Source organism: Hippopotamus amphibius, chromosome 8, assembly GCF_030028045.1.
Source record: "Hippopotamus amphibius kiboko isolate mHipAmp2 chromosome 8, mHipAmp2.hap2, whole genome shotgun sequence".
NCBI lineage: Eukaryota > Metazoa > Chordata > Mammalia > Artiodactyla > Hippopotamidae > Hippopotamus > Hippopotamus amphibius.
The window spans coordinates 16,535,886-16,550,635 of NC_080193.1; the positions used below are offsets into that span (position 1 = coordinate 16,535,886).

Below are 14,750 nucleotides of genomic sequence, written 5' to 3' on the forward strand. Positions count from 1 at the left end.
CCATGGGCCTGGAGCAATGAGAGGCACATGTCTGTGGGCAGGTTGATGGTTTCCTGTAGCTCGCTGAGCAAGCTCTGGTTATCGGTTATGATAAACATGTCGACTGGAAATGAGTTGACTCAATGGGGTATGTGTGATATTATATAGGACATAAATGTATATATCCTATGTAATATCAAGCTGTTCATTTACTTCATGGGTATTCACAGGGACAAGGGTTTATGTGAGTTGACCAGTATAATGTATTACGTGATGTCAATAGGATAACGTACATGCTTGTGAGCATGGGGTAGATAATTAATGTATGATTATACATTAATTAATAATTAAACGTACAATAGAGCATATATGTACTTACATATGTGGAAGGGCACGTGATGCACAAAATTAATAATTAAACGTACAATAGAGCATATATGTACTTACATATGTGGAAGGGCACGTGATGCACAAAATGCATAGCAGTGTTGGGTTTTTCTTTTTTATTTTATTTTATTTTTTTTTTATTTTTATTTTTTTTGGGTTTTTCTTTTTTATAAATTTATTTATTTATTGGCTGTGTTGGGTCTTCGTTGCTGCACACAGACTTTCTCTAGTTGCGGCGAGTGGGGGCTACTCTTTGTTGTGGTGCACTAGCTCCTCATTGCTGTGGCTTCTCTTGTTGCAGAGCATGGGCTCTAGGCATGTGGGCTTCAGTAGTAGTGGCACATGGGCTCAATAGTTGTGGCTCGTGGGCTGTAGAGCACAGGCTCAGTAGTTGTTGCACACGGGCTTAGTTGCTCCATGGTATGTGGGATCTTCCAGGAGCAGGGACTGAACCTGTGTCCCCTGCATTGGCAGGCAGATTCTTAACCACTGCACCACCTAGGAAGCGCAGCAGTGTTGGTTTTAATGATGCCATTATTAATACTTATATAGTACTTAAAGACAGTGTAAATGTCCCATGAAAAATTGTTCATGGAATAATTTAAGTCGAATTTCAGTTTTGGGTGCTGATGGTGGAGCTGGAGCTTCTTCCTCGAGTCTTGGGGAGATGTGTTATTCTCCTTTTCTGGTTTACAAGACCAAGGTAATAAATATACTACAAAGACTCTTCATTTTAGGAGGTTGTTCAATGATGCCTGTTAGTGGTATAAGGACTAGAATTAGAAAGAAATATAAAAAAGATGCTAGTTGCCCAGTGATAGTAAATGAGTGTTCAGCGGGCTGTCCTCCGATTCATGTCAGTGTTAGTAAATCCGCTAGTACTAGTCGGATCAGAACTAGGAACAAGGCACCAAGATATCTTTGACTGTGTAGTGTGGATGAAATGGGATGAGATTCCTGTTGGATTATTAGAGCCTGTACCATGAAGGAATAATAAGTGGACAACTGCTAATGCTGCAGCAATAAATGGAAGGATAAGTGGAAGAAGAATCACGTAAGGGTGGCTTTGTCAACTGAGAATTCTCTTCAGATTTATTCGACTGGGGTGGTGCCAATGTAAGGAATTGCTGAAAGGAGATTTGTAGTGACTGTTGCTCCTTAGAAGCATATTTGGCCTCACGGTAACATGTAAATCTATTACTGTAAACAGTAGGGATGATTCTGATGTTTCCTGTTTCTGGAAACGTGTAAGATTCGTAATACAGGCCTTGCCCTACATGGATAAATAAGCACATATAAAATACGGAGGCGCCATTTGCATGTAGATATTGGATAATTCACCTGTAATTTACGTCTCAGCAGATATGGGTTACAAATGAGAAGGCGGCTGTTGTATCTGACGTACAATGTTAGGAATGACCCTGTTAAGATTTGTAGAATTAAAGAAATACTTAGTAGGGAACTGAAATTTCACCGTGACGAAATATTTGATGGAGCTGGTAGACCAATAAATGTGTTGTTAACAATTTTAACTAATGGCAGAGATTTCAAATGTTGGTCGTTAGTGTTCTTATAGTTGAAATACAATGATGATTTTTATGGCCTTGGCCATGGTTAGGTTCTTTGTAAGAATAATGATGACACACATTGTATTTATTTTAGATACTATTTTTGCAGTTAGTTTTGTAGATTTCTCTTCAAAACCTTCACCTATTTATGGTGGGTGTGGATTAATTGTGAGTAGTGGAGTTGGTTGTGACATTGTAATAAATTTTGTTGGGTTGTCTTGGGGTCTGATGGTTTAAAAAATTTATCTAGGTGTATTATATTCGTAGTTTTGGTTGTATAACATCTGTGGCCACTGAGCAGTATCCTGAAATTTGAACACTGTCTTAGGCATGTTTCTTTCAAGGCTGATGACGGAGCTTGCAGTGATTCTTTATATTTTAAAGGATGAAGAAGTAGAGATTGTGTGTAAGTTTAATGGGGTGGGGGCTGGGTGATTCATTTATTTTTTATTATTATTATTTTTTTTTGAAGAGAAAGATGGGACCAGGGGGGCTCAAGACCTCTAGGATCAAGAGCATCGCTGATTCATCCCATGTTGCTTTTATTGAGTTCTTGGCATAGCCTAAGGGTCTAACACTCCCACTTTAGTCCCACAAACAAGGTTATCTTTGAAGTAAACAAACAAAGGCCTCACATTACTGGGGCAATGATCTTTGTTTGCCTCCTGGGTCCGATTTGAGCTGGGTGTGGATTTGAGCTGGGTGTGGATTTGAGCTGGGTGTGGATTTGAGCTGGGTGTGGATTTGAGCTGGGCATGGATTTGAGCTGGGTGTGGAGAGCAAAGCAGCCCTGGTGAGGAATCTTACCCGTCTTTGGCTAACCAGCCATCCTCCGGGGTGGGTGATTTATGATACTGGCAATTCTGGGTCTTTTAGTAAGGAAGCTTTAGGAATTGCTGCGTTATGGTACGCAGCTGGTGACTGTTACTGGTTGGCCATGGTTAATTGGTGTTGTGCTAATTATGGAAGTTACTCATGGAAATGAAATAGAACTATGCTTAAGGCAAGTGTCATGAGGAAGGAGAGGAAATAAACTTTCATTAGGCCTTTTTGGTCTAGAGCTAGTATGGAAATTTTTATTTGGAAAAGTGAGGTAGATTTTGGTAGCACATTTTCTAGTCAAAGCAGATCTAACAGGGTTGATGTTGATTTTTGACTTGATGGATTTAGATATGGTGAGAGACAGTGTATGATAGCTGGAAAGTATCTGAGAAGATTAGAGAATTTGAATAGGTTTGAAGGATAATTGAATTTTAGATTTTGTGTAGTAAGTTTGATTTCAAGTGTCAGAATAAACCCTGAAATAGTCATGGCAAGGGCTGTTAATGTCAAATAATAAGGCGTAGTTATTTGTGGAAGAGTTGTTGGAGAGGTCTTGCTGAAGATAAAGCATCCAGTGAAAATACTTCCCATTAAAAGGCATTTAGTGGAATTAATTAGAAGTGGATTATTTTCATCATTTCAAGTTAGAGTAGAGAAGCGAGGCTGTCCTAAGAGTGGGAAGAATTTGAGTGCTGTAGCCAGTCGTTAGGGCTGTGGCTATAGGTATAATTAGGAGGGCTCAGGCACTGGTACAGGATGCGTTGGTGGTTTCGATGATTAGGTGGTTGGAGTAAAAGCCTGTGAGGAAAGGCATCTCCGTTAATGCGAGGCTTCCGATGATGAGAGAAGTTGTGGGGAAAGGTATTGCTTTAAACAGACCTCCTATATTTCCAATATCTGGTTTGTCATTTAGACTGTAAATAATGGACCTGGAGCACATAGATAGCATTTATTTGAAGAGTTCGTGTGTGCAGATAACGGGGTAAGGCTAGGTAGGGCTGGTTAATGCCAATGGTTACTATTTTAAGCCCTCGTTGGCTCGAGATGGAAAAGGCAACTGTTTTCTCAATGTTGTTTTGGGTGAGAGCACAGATTGCTGTAAATAGGGTGGTGATGGCTCCGAGGCATAATGTTATTGTTTGGCTGGTTTTATTGTGTTCTATTAGTGGATGAAAACGGATAAATTAGAAAACACGTGCTACAGCTATTGTACTTGAGTGGAGTGGGGCCGAGACTGGAGTGGGGCCCTCTATTGCTGAGGGAAGTCGTGGGTGAAGCCAAATTGGGCGGATTTTCCAGCTACAGCTAGGAGAAGCCCGATTGGGGTAAATTAACGTGATTTAAGTCAAGTCTGAAAATTTGTTATAAGTCTAATGCGTTTAAGTTGAGTAAGCACCATGCTGTTGATATAATGAATCCAATTAGAGACCAATGCGATTATGTAAAATGACTTGAAGAGCAGCAGTGTTTGCGTTTGTTTGGCCCTGACATTCGTTCCAGTAGCAGTGGATTCCAAATAAAAAGTTGAAGATTGTTGACAGTAGCTAAAACTTAATATAGTGATGAGAAATATGAGTAGATATTTGAAGAAACTATTAACGTGAGGGTCTGAGTGTGTATATCATGTTGAGAATGCTGTGATTGACCACGTGATGAATTGTGGTCGAGTTCACTGGTAGGAATATCACTTGAGAAGTAGTCTAATTTAGAGCTAAGTGATAGTTTTAGGGTTGGATAGTAAGTAATTCAGTGTCAGTTTGAAATGATTATTTCTTGGCCTGAGTAAATGAATATTGTCATGGGAATTAAGCTGGTTATGAAGGCATATGAGACTGGTTATTTTTACATAAAATGGGCATAGTTGTTATTTTAATTGGTAGAGTTAATATGGTTCGTGTGACTGCTGTAGAAGAAGGGAATAAATGTACTACTTTTGTTTGGAGTTGCACCAGTGTTTTGGTTCCTAAGACCGATGGATTACTCCTATTCTTTAAAAGTTTGGTTAGATATGGAGGCATGAATTAGCAGTTCTTGTATACTTTTTCAGTAAATCAGAAGATATAAGCTTTTGTTGTTAGAGTCACACCTTAATGTTTTTGTCAAACTATACTTACAGTACATGGGTCTCAAAATAATTTGGGGGTTGAGTGATAGTAGAAGGGTAATAGGTGCAGCGTTAGGAAGGTGTTTCCTCATGTCAGTGTTGTGTATGGTTAGTGTATACAGAGTCTAAGGCCGTAATGACTGCATTAATCCCTATTAGGGTGTTGGTGATGTTGAAACATGAAAAAGATGATATTTCTGCCAACAGTTCTCTGATTAAGTTGATTGTTGCGGGGGCGGGGGGCGAGTAACGCTACGTTTGTAAGACCTCCTAGTAGTCTTCATGTTGCCACGAGTGGCAGAGACATCTGTAGGCCACAGGCTAAAATTATGGTTCAGCCCTGAATATGTTTGTAATCTGCATTTGCCAGGCAGAATAATATAGATGACGTGAGGCCGTGGGCGATGGGTGAGGTTAGCTCCGATGACAAGTGCTGTGTGGAGAATGCATGAGTACAGAACGAGCGATTTTAAGGCTGGCGCAGATTGGGCTCGTTCTGATTATGCCTAATACGAAGAGTGGATATGCTGTGTGGTTTGTTAAGGGGTGTAGGATCGCTGTGACTCGTAGCATACCATGGCCCCCAAGTCTGAGTCGTATGGCTGTGAGAACTGTAGAATTTGGGCTTCGACATGCGCTTTAGGCAGTCAGAGGGGTATTTTTACTATAAAAGCTGTGACATGCGCTAGTCATATGAAAATACCGGATCAAGAGTTAGGTATTGTTTGGGTTCAGCGCTGGATTATTAAAAAGTTTAGTGAACCTGTAGTATTTTGGATACAGACGAGAGCACCTAGAAGTGGAAGAGACGCTACTAGTGTATAAAATAAAAAGTCCTGCATTAAGTCGTTCTGTTTGGTTTCCTCAGTGGGTAATAATAATGTTGGGACCAGTGTTGCTTCTAATAAGATGTAGAACAGAATCAATTCTGTGGCTGTGAATATTAGCATTAGGAACATCTCTAGCATGATTAGTATAGTAACATACAGCCTTTTCCAAGTTGGCGATTCTTTAGACAGGTGACGTTGGCTGGCCATGAGTATTAGTGGTAGGAGTCATGTTGTTAGAATTCGTAAAGGTGCTAACAGGGAGTTGGAGAAAAAGATTAGTGAAAAGTTAAGGCTGTTGTCATTACCTTGGTTAAGAAGGAATAGACTGATGAAACTAATTAGTAAGCTGTAGGTTGTGGTAGTGATTCAAGTTATTATTTTTTGATAATCATATTTTTTTAGCGCTTTGTTAGAGTATAGTTGCTTTACACTGTTGTGCCACTTTCTGCTGTACAGCAGAATGAATCAGCTGTGTTTATACATATATCCCCACATCCCCTCCCTCCTGCGCTGCCTTCCCACCCTCCCTATCTCACCTAAGTCATCACTCATCATCAAGTTGATCTCCCTGAGTTAGGCAGCAGCCTCCCACTAGCTGTCTTACATTTGGTCGTGTATATGTCAGTGCTGCGCTCTCACTGCGTCCCAGCTCCCCCTTGGCTGCCTCCCCCACCCTCCGCCCCGCCCTGCCCCTGTGTCCTCAAGTCCGTTCTCCACACCTGCATCTTTATTCTTGCCCTGTCACTGGCTTCATCACTACCATTTTTTTAGATTCCATGTATGTAAGTTAGCATACAGTATTTGTTTTTCTCTTTCTGGCTCACTTCACACTGTATGACAGACTCTAAGTCCGTCCACCTCACTACAAATAACTCAATTTCATTCCTTTTTATGGCTGAGTAATATTCCATTGTATATACATGATTTCAATATAATAGTCAGGATAATAATTTTTAAGTTTGGAGAAGGTTAAGATTTTGCAGGTAATCAATGCTGTAGGTATTTGATACTGTTACTAATAGGGATAATCCCGTGCAGCTTTGCAGGCTGCAAATATAAGGTGAGCCTACCACTAAGCTCACTTTCCTACTTGTAGAGCCTTCCCTCTCTCCGAGGGGGACAGCCGGATAGCTGGCTGGCTCACTAGCTCTCCCCCTTGTAGAGGGCAGAAGCCCCAGAAAGCAGACTCTGAGATGGAGTTAGCCCCAGGATGTTTATTAAAGAATGCCCTTGGAATCAACAGCTATAAAAAGAAGGAGAAGGAAGCAGAGATGGGCAGGGGGGAAGGTGAGCCACAGTGCAGGCTCAGCAGTAGCCTGAGCCAACCCTGCAGGGAGCTCTGAAGCTAGAACCACCATCTAGGTTGTCCGACACGTGGCTAGGATGGCTAAGCCTTCACAAACCCGCATCAGTCAGTCATTGGATGTGGGCTTCCCAGAATTTAGGGTGCATCCTTGGGCAAGACGGCTTTCTGCAGCTGAGGCAATTCCTCAAGGGACTGACAGCTGAAGGCTGTCTGCCACCAGCCCTCCCAGCAGCTAGGGCAACAAGTCCTTCAGTGAAGGGACGTGTAGATGGTGCTTCACAGTGTCCAACACAGTCGGGGTGGTGGAGGGGGTGTAAATGAGACAATGAAAGGAAATAAGCCAATAAGGAGTGTGTTATTAAGCAGGTTACCACTGTGGGCAATCAGAGTATCCCAGCTGGGAGAGCTGGGATATTTATCTGTTAACTAGCATCAGTCACAGGTTGAGCGCTAACCCCAGGAGCACTAACTCTCCCTTTCCTGGGCACAGGCTCACTGGGCTCCAGTTACTAGAGAAAGCCATTAGGCAGAGTCACAGCCTTGGGCTGAACTTTGCGAATACAGTAATTATGTTGAAACAGGTGATAGTAGGCTTCATTCGCAGTTAACATGCATCAAGAACATTTAGATCTTGCCTTGTGTGGGGAGTGGGAGAAATTCCCAGGGCTTCATCAGAGAAGCAGTTTATAATTTCTCCTTGGCTCTCCAAGACTACAGCATTCAGGTATAACTCTATTTCTAAAATGTTTTCTCTGCCAAGAGTAAGGAGAATTTCGGCTAGACATTAAGGACGATTCTGTGACCGAAAAGGTTGAGAGTCCCTAGAATAGGTTATCAAAAGAAATGTGTTTCTATGAAATTCCAAAACCACCCCCTCCTGGAGATTTTATTCATTCAACAAATTGGATGCCTACTGTGTGCTAGGCACTACAGAAATTTCTTGAAACACAGTGTCAGGAAAATCAAATGCTATTCCTGTCCTAGTGAAACTTATAGTCTAGTGAGGGAGTCAGACACTAGAATGATCCTCCAAATAAGAAAAAAATTACATCCAGAGAAACAGAATGATATGGAAGCATTTAGAAGCAAGACCTGACTCATAGTGGAAGTGGTGGTAAGAGGTTGAGAAGGCTTCCCTGAGCAAGGAACGTTGAGCTGAGATGTGAAGGGTGAATAAGTGTTAGCTTGTGGGAAGAGCATTGCCTCCAGGGGGAACAGCATGTACAAAACCTCTGAAGTTTTGAAGGAGCTTGGGTGGACAGAAATCTGAAAAAAAGAACCCAATAGATTTGAAATATAGAGCATAAAGGGAAAAGAATACTTTAAGACATATTTTATTTTCAAAGTTTATGTAATTTTCCCACCTCATTTAAAAATTAATACTCAGAAAAATAAAAGCTACAAAAGTGGGAGAAAAAGTGGAACATAATCTCACAAAATGCAACTGCCTAAACATAGCTCTGGAATTTCAGAATCATAGAGCTTGAGAGGTCAACTGGGCCAGGAAACTGAAGCTCAGAGAGGGCGAGTGACTTGCTAAAGTCATGCAGCGAATTAGTGGCAGGTATTCTACTAGGAGTATTTTCTATTTTAATAGTTAATATTTAATTAAATGTATCAGGAAAAATATAACTGGTTTATCAAACTTTTGATCTCATGGATGGAAACGCTTCGAGTGAGATTATGTGGAAAAAGTGAGATGGTTTAAAGTAAACAAAAGCTTAATAAATAATTCTACAGTTGATACACAAATATGACAAAACCCACCAGCGTGTTAAGCAAATGACTGACAGATAGGAATACATGAACCACACTGTGCTGACTGGTAACCCTCTGCCCACAGTAGTGTAGGGTACATCACTAGGGACAAGAGATTTTCTAGCTAACCTCAGAAAGTCCCATTTGGACTTTGCTTTCAAAGCAGTCAGGGCCCTTTTCAGCTTTTTTCTTTTTCTGGTTTTCCTCTCCATGAAAACATTCCCTTGGTTCATCTCTACGGAGGGTGGGGTAGGGAGAAAGGAAAAGGTTACTGGCTTCACGTAATCCTAAAAATAACAACCGTGAAGGTAGCTTGGGTTATGGCAAATGAGAGGTTTGTGAAGAGGGCTGCCAGCACCATTCGGAGACTGGGCAGTCAATGAATGTGAACTTTGGAAGCAGATTAAGGCACTCTGGCAGATAAATGCCTTGGTGGGAAGGTTATGCTGATTAAGAAGCCCATAATTTACTTGGCTCCCTTTTCTCCAGGTTGGTTCTTTAGGAAAACTGGCTGTCCCTCCTCCTGAACTCTTGGGACAGGCTCGAGGGTGGGGCAGAAAGCAGGCACATGAGTGGGCACAAGTTTCTGCTGGAAAAGTTTCCTTCTGAGAGCTGGTGTGGTCAGGGCTGAGTTGTCCATTGGCACAGTAGGTGCAGGGCCTAGAGTCCATAAAAATGTTTTAATTTCTTCTAAAATCAGAAGAATAGCATGAATATCACCCAGTCTGGGTCATATTTCTCTTTATGCCAACACATTCATAAAATACAATTTCAGATATTCATGTTTTTGTGGAGGAAGGGGCTCATGAAGACTGAAGTGCCTAAGACCCATAGAAGTCGTAACGTGGCCCTGGGTATGGTGGACATCTTTATTTTTATCTGTCCACCCTCGATACCCTCTTCTGGTGACAGAACCTCAGCTTTACTTTGGGGAACCACTCTTCCTATATCTTCAGTTCTGTGAGATTCAGATGGGTTTTTTGTCAATCCTGGCTCCAGAAATGGCCATGTGACTCAGGCCCAGCCAATCAGAGGCCCATATCCCTTGTCCTGTGTCATTGGTCCAAGATGAATCAGTGACCCGGGTGGTGCCAATTAGGACCGACAAGACTCAATTAGGACCAACAAGACTCAGTTCTGGGACTTTTCATGGAACTGTGGAAAGTGAGAAATAGGGTGTAGGCAGGAGATGCTGGCCACCATCGTTACCACTGCATGGGGCGCATTTGAGGAAGAAGCTCCAAGCAGAGTAGTTCCTGAGTTTCCAGCAGTAGGAGTTTGGAGACTTTGACTTCAGAGTTGGGACACCTCTCTACACCAGGCTGTCTTTGGAGAAAATCTGATTGGTTCCTCCGCAGTCAAGTATCCATCTCTTGTTCAATTAGCTGTAGCTAAGGGGTGGGCTGGCAGAGTAAAGTTATACAAACGTGGTTGTCAAGACAGTGCTATGGGAGTCTTGGGCTGGGCAGAAGACATCAGATCCGGGTTATTTGCTAGATTTTTTTTTTTTTTTTCCAGCTTGAAAAGTTGTGGAATGTCAGGTGACATGGCTTGGCTTCTGATTTTGAATGGGAGACTTCAAGAAGCTTTGATCTAATTCAGAATTTTTTCAAAGCGTGTTCTGGGATACTAGTGCCAGTGGGGATATTTGAAAGGATTTCGTGGTCAAGTATATTTGGGAAATGGCAGCTTAAATGATGTCATGCGGACTTCTTTCCTGCAGGACTTCCTGGATCTGTCACATGCATGTGCATTATGAACCTCCAGGGAGGAAGACATAGAAGGTCCAATATTTCTCAAACTTGTATGACCACCCAACTAGGGATTTCACGGAGTTCCTAGCTTTGGAAGAAACTACTACTTTGAGGAATACAGTTTAAGAAATGCTGGTCAGGGCTTCCTAGGTGATGCAGTGGTTAAGAATCCACCTGCCAATGCAGGGCACATGGGTTCAATCCCTGAACCAGGAAGATCCCACATGCCATGGAGCAACTAAGCCCATGCGCCACAACTATTGAGCCTGTGCTTTAGAGCCTGTGAGCCACAACTATTGAGCCCGTGTGCTGCAGCTACTGAAGCCCACGCACCTAGAGCCCATGCTCCGCAACAAGAGAAGCCACGACAGTGAGGAGCCGCGCACCACAACAGAATAGCCCCAGCTCGCCACAACTAGAGAAAGCCCGTGTGCAGCAACGAAGGCCCAACACAGCCAATAAATAAATAAATAAATAAATAAATTTATTTATTTAAAAAAAAAGAAAAGAAAAGAATTGCTGGTCAAGGGACTTCCCTGGTGGTCCAGTGGCTAAGACTCCATGCTCCCAATGCAGGGGGCCCAGGTTTGATCCCAGGTCAGGGAACTAGATTCTGCATGCCACAACAAAAATCCTGCATGCCGCAACTAAGACCCAACACAGCCAAATAAATAAATAAATAAAATAAATATTAAAAAAAAAGAAAAGAAAAAGAAATGCTGGTCAGGCTCATTAACCTTAAGAGCATTAAATGCTGTAAAGGAAAAACGTTTAAAAATCCAAAACCTTAAAAAAAAATGTCCTTTTTCTTAAGGACACACCCAGAATCTGAAAAACTCAGTTTTTCCTACTAAGAGATGAGGAATCTTATACCAGCTCCATTAATATTAATAATAAAATGCAACCTTTATCTAATGCTTATTCTAAATCCTAGGAAACCGTGCTAAGGGTTTTTGTTTGTTTGTTTTTATCTCTTTTAGTCCTTACCAGAATATAAGGAGGTAGGTGCTATGCTTAGTCCTAGTTCATAGCTGAGAAAAATGAGGTGCAGAGAGAGAAAGTAAATTGAATGGGATGGAGGTAAAATCTGAATCAGAGTAGTCCAACTCCGGAGTCCCCTCCCCAATCCCATTCTGATGCTAAAATAATTTGCCTATTACATTAGGCAAGTCTCTTACTGTATCTCCATTTCTTGATCTGTAAATTGAGTACATCAGACTAGAAACTTTTTTTTTGAAGTAAACAAACAAATTTTTATTGTCTTCATAATAAAACAAAATATGAAGCTCAGAACTGGATCACTTGGCCCTTTCTTGTCTCCTCCCAGCTCAGAATGCTTGCATCTCTTAATAGCCAGCATTCTCTTAGATCTGCAGTTGGGCTCAATGCATTCAAGCCTCAGCACAATCTTCTTTGTAGTTTTAGCCTTTTTCTGGAAAATCAGCTTAGTCTGCCCACCATAGCCACTCTGCTTCCTGTCATAACGCCGCTTTCCCTGGGCATACAGAGATTCCTTGCCCTTCCTGTACTGTGTCACTTTGTGGGGTTGGTGTTTGCCACACTTCTTACAGAAAGTCCGGTGGGTTTTAGGAACATTCACCATGTTTGCGAAAGCGCAATCAAGAGGGAAAGCCCAATCAAGAGGGAAAGCCCGACTAGAAACTTTTAAGGCAATCCGGCCCTATCTAGGCTTTCCATGATTTCATGATTTGATATCTGTAATCCCACCTTAAGGAAAGTGGCCATTGATAAAATGTTTTCCTTGCTGTAAAATGAAGTGATGTGAAGACATGGAGGAGAGTGGCGGTAGAACTTGGAAACGTCAGACAACTGCTTAGAAACAGGCGCAGCTGCCCTGAATGAAGGTCTCACCACTGCAAAATGACATGCTGGTGAGCTAAGGGAACCTGTGCAAATGAGGTCTCCAGAGGAGTCTCTGTTGATTGCCAATCTGAATTTAGCTGAGATATCCGATGCCCAGTCAGCCATCAATGGCTACTCCAGAAGCACCGGCTTCTTTCCTGGCATGCGGCAGATGGGTGTTTGGACCAGTCTCAGCAGTTCACTGGTTTCCCATCCATCAACCCAAGGCAGGCAGGCCTTGAGTCGTCTCACATTCTTCTGGCTCTGCGTTGCTCACATGGGACAGGTGTCCAGTGCGGGAATTGATGCTTCTTTGGAAAGAGGACAGGATGGAGGAGGCATGTTAAGGAAACACTTGATGATACTATGCATCTCTGGACCACTTCACACCTTCTATCTCATGAAGGCCTCAAAATGACCCTGAGAGATGGGTAATAATAAAAATAGCTAAAATATATTGAGCACATATTACATTTCAGGCATAGAGATGAATGCTTTAAGTACATTACTTTATTTCTTATTTCATTGAGACCCATACAACTAGAGTGACCACATATTCTAGTTTATGTGGGGCAGTCCCAATTCACACCTGCTACTCTGGCCTTACCATTACTAGCACTCATTTCACCCTCAAAAGAATGATATTTTGCACAGTAATTATACAGTCTCCTTAGGTATGGTCAGACTGCCTGAGTTAAATTCTAATACTGCTGTTAAGAGCTATGTACTACCTGTCTCCATTTCTTCACATAAAATGAGGCTAATAATAGAAGTATCTCTCACTATCTAAATTATTTTTATCCAAGTTCAAGAACTGAATAGATCAATACAGCAAAGCATATAAGTTCATAGGATTATGTGTGTAAATATAGATATATTAATTTATATATAAGCCACATATACGTATATGTGTGTGTGTGTGAGTATATGGCTTCGCAGGCTGCCTGACACTTAGCAAGTGTTTATAATGTGGTGGCTTTTTACTCCTCTGTTTTTCCCTCTACAAAACAGCAACAATATCTTAGCTTCTGACACATGTCAGGTGCTCAGTGAATTGTTGTGCTTATTATCTTAATCTTGCTAGATAGTAGCATTTTTTTTTCCCCAAGCTCCCTCTGAAGTGGATTGCCATATTTCAGGTTAAAAAAAATGGCTATCTCCCTCCATCCAGCGGTTAAAAAAAAATTTTTTTTTTTCTGGTTAATAATGTCAAGAGGGGGCAATTCCATGCCCTGGATTGTGGAGGAGGTCCTGGAGAAATTGCCCTTGCATTGACATGGAAGGGTGCTGGAAGGGTGCTCTCTGAGGTCCTGAAGCGCTGTCTCATTTTGTAACCAGGAGGTTACATTTTGAGATACTTGGGTCCATTTTGTGGTAGACAAATAGATGGTTTGTGTTCAGTGAGTATCATGGCCCTGCAACTGAAAAATGAGCTGAGATATTAATAGGTCTTCTCCACTGCTGTGTGATTGCAAAGCTGAAAAGTCACAGGAAGCCTCTGAGACAATTGCTATGTGCTAGAACAGAAATGATATGAAAGGAGTGTCTGTCCAAATAGAGAGGGGTTTTGTTTACTTGTGTAATAAATTTATGTATTTATTTATTACTTATTTATTGGCTGCATTCGAGTCTTTGTTGCTGTGCACTGTCTTTCTCTGGTTGCGGAGAGTGGGGGCTACTCTTCGTTGCGGTGCGCAGGCTTCTCAGTGCGGTGGCTTCTCTTGCTGTGGAGCACAGGCTCTAGGCACGTGGGCTTCAATAGTTGTGGCTCATGGGCTCTAGAGCATAGGCTTAGTAGTTGTGGCTCATGAGCTTAGTTGCTCTGCGGCATGTGGGATCTTCCCGGACCAGGCATCGAAACTGTGTCCCTTGCATTGGCAGGCGGATTCTTAACCACTGCACCACCAGGGAAGCCCTAGAGCGGGCTTTTATATGAGGGCAGGGAGTACATATTCTCTATACTTTTAGGTGGATTTTGCCCCTTAGGATTATCAGTAAGCCACTCGGATCCATGATAGAGGAATACACAAAAGACTGGGTTGAATTAGATGATGGTTGCAGGTAAAATGATGCGATAGGAATGGTTTAATATTAGCACCCTCTTCATAGCCTTCCTATCACCCCCACAACTTGGATTTAAGAACATATCCCCATGTCTTAGAACCTACTATCTGGACCTGCCTGCTACAGCTCCACATTCCATGGGAGAACCTGTATATTTAGGAATGCATTTAGCTGCAAGTAAAACTCATCTGTAATAGCACATAACAAGAGGTCAGGAGGTAAACGGTTACTGACATTGGTTCATTGAGTGGCTTGGGAATGTCAAGGCCAGTGTATCTATTCTTCCCTCAGCCTTCCCTTCACGCTTGTTATCTT

General features: G+C 42.0%; 2 pseudogenes; both read right to left on the reverse strand.

The window, feature by feature from the left end:
* Window positions 1-2,903: 2,903 nt before the first annotated feature.
* On the reverse strand, window positions 2,904-4,877 carry LOC130859129 (NADH-ubiquinone oxidoreductase chain 5-like; annotated as a pseudogene).
* Window positions 4,878-11,795: 6,918 nt separating this feature from the next.
* LOC130858610 (60S ribosomal protein L36a-like) lies at window positions 11,796-12,119 on the reverse strand (annotated as a pseudogene).
* Window positions 12,120-14,750: the final 2,631 nt, after the last annotated feature.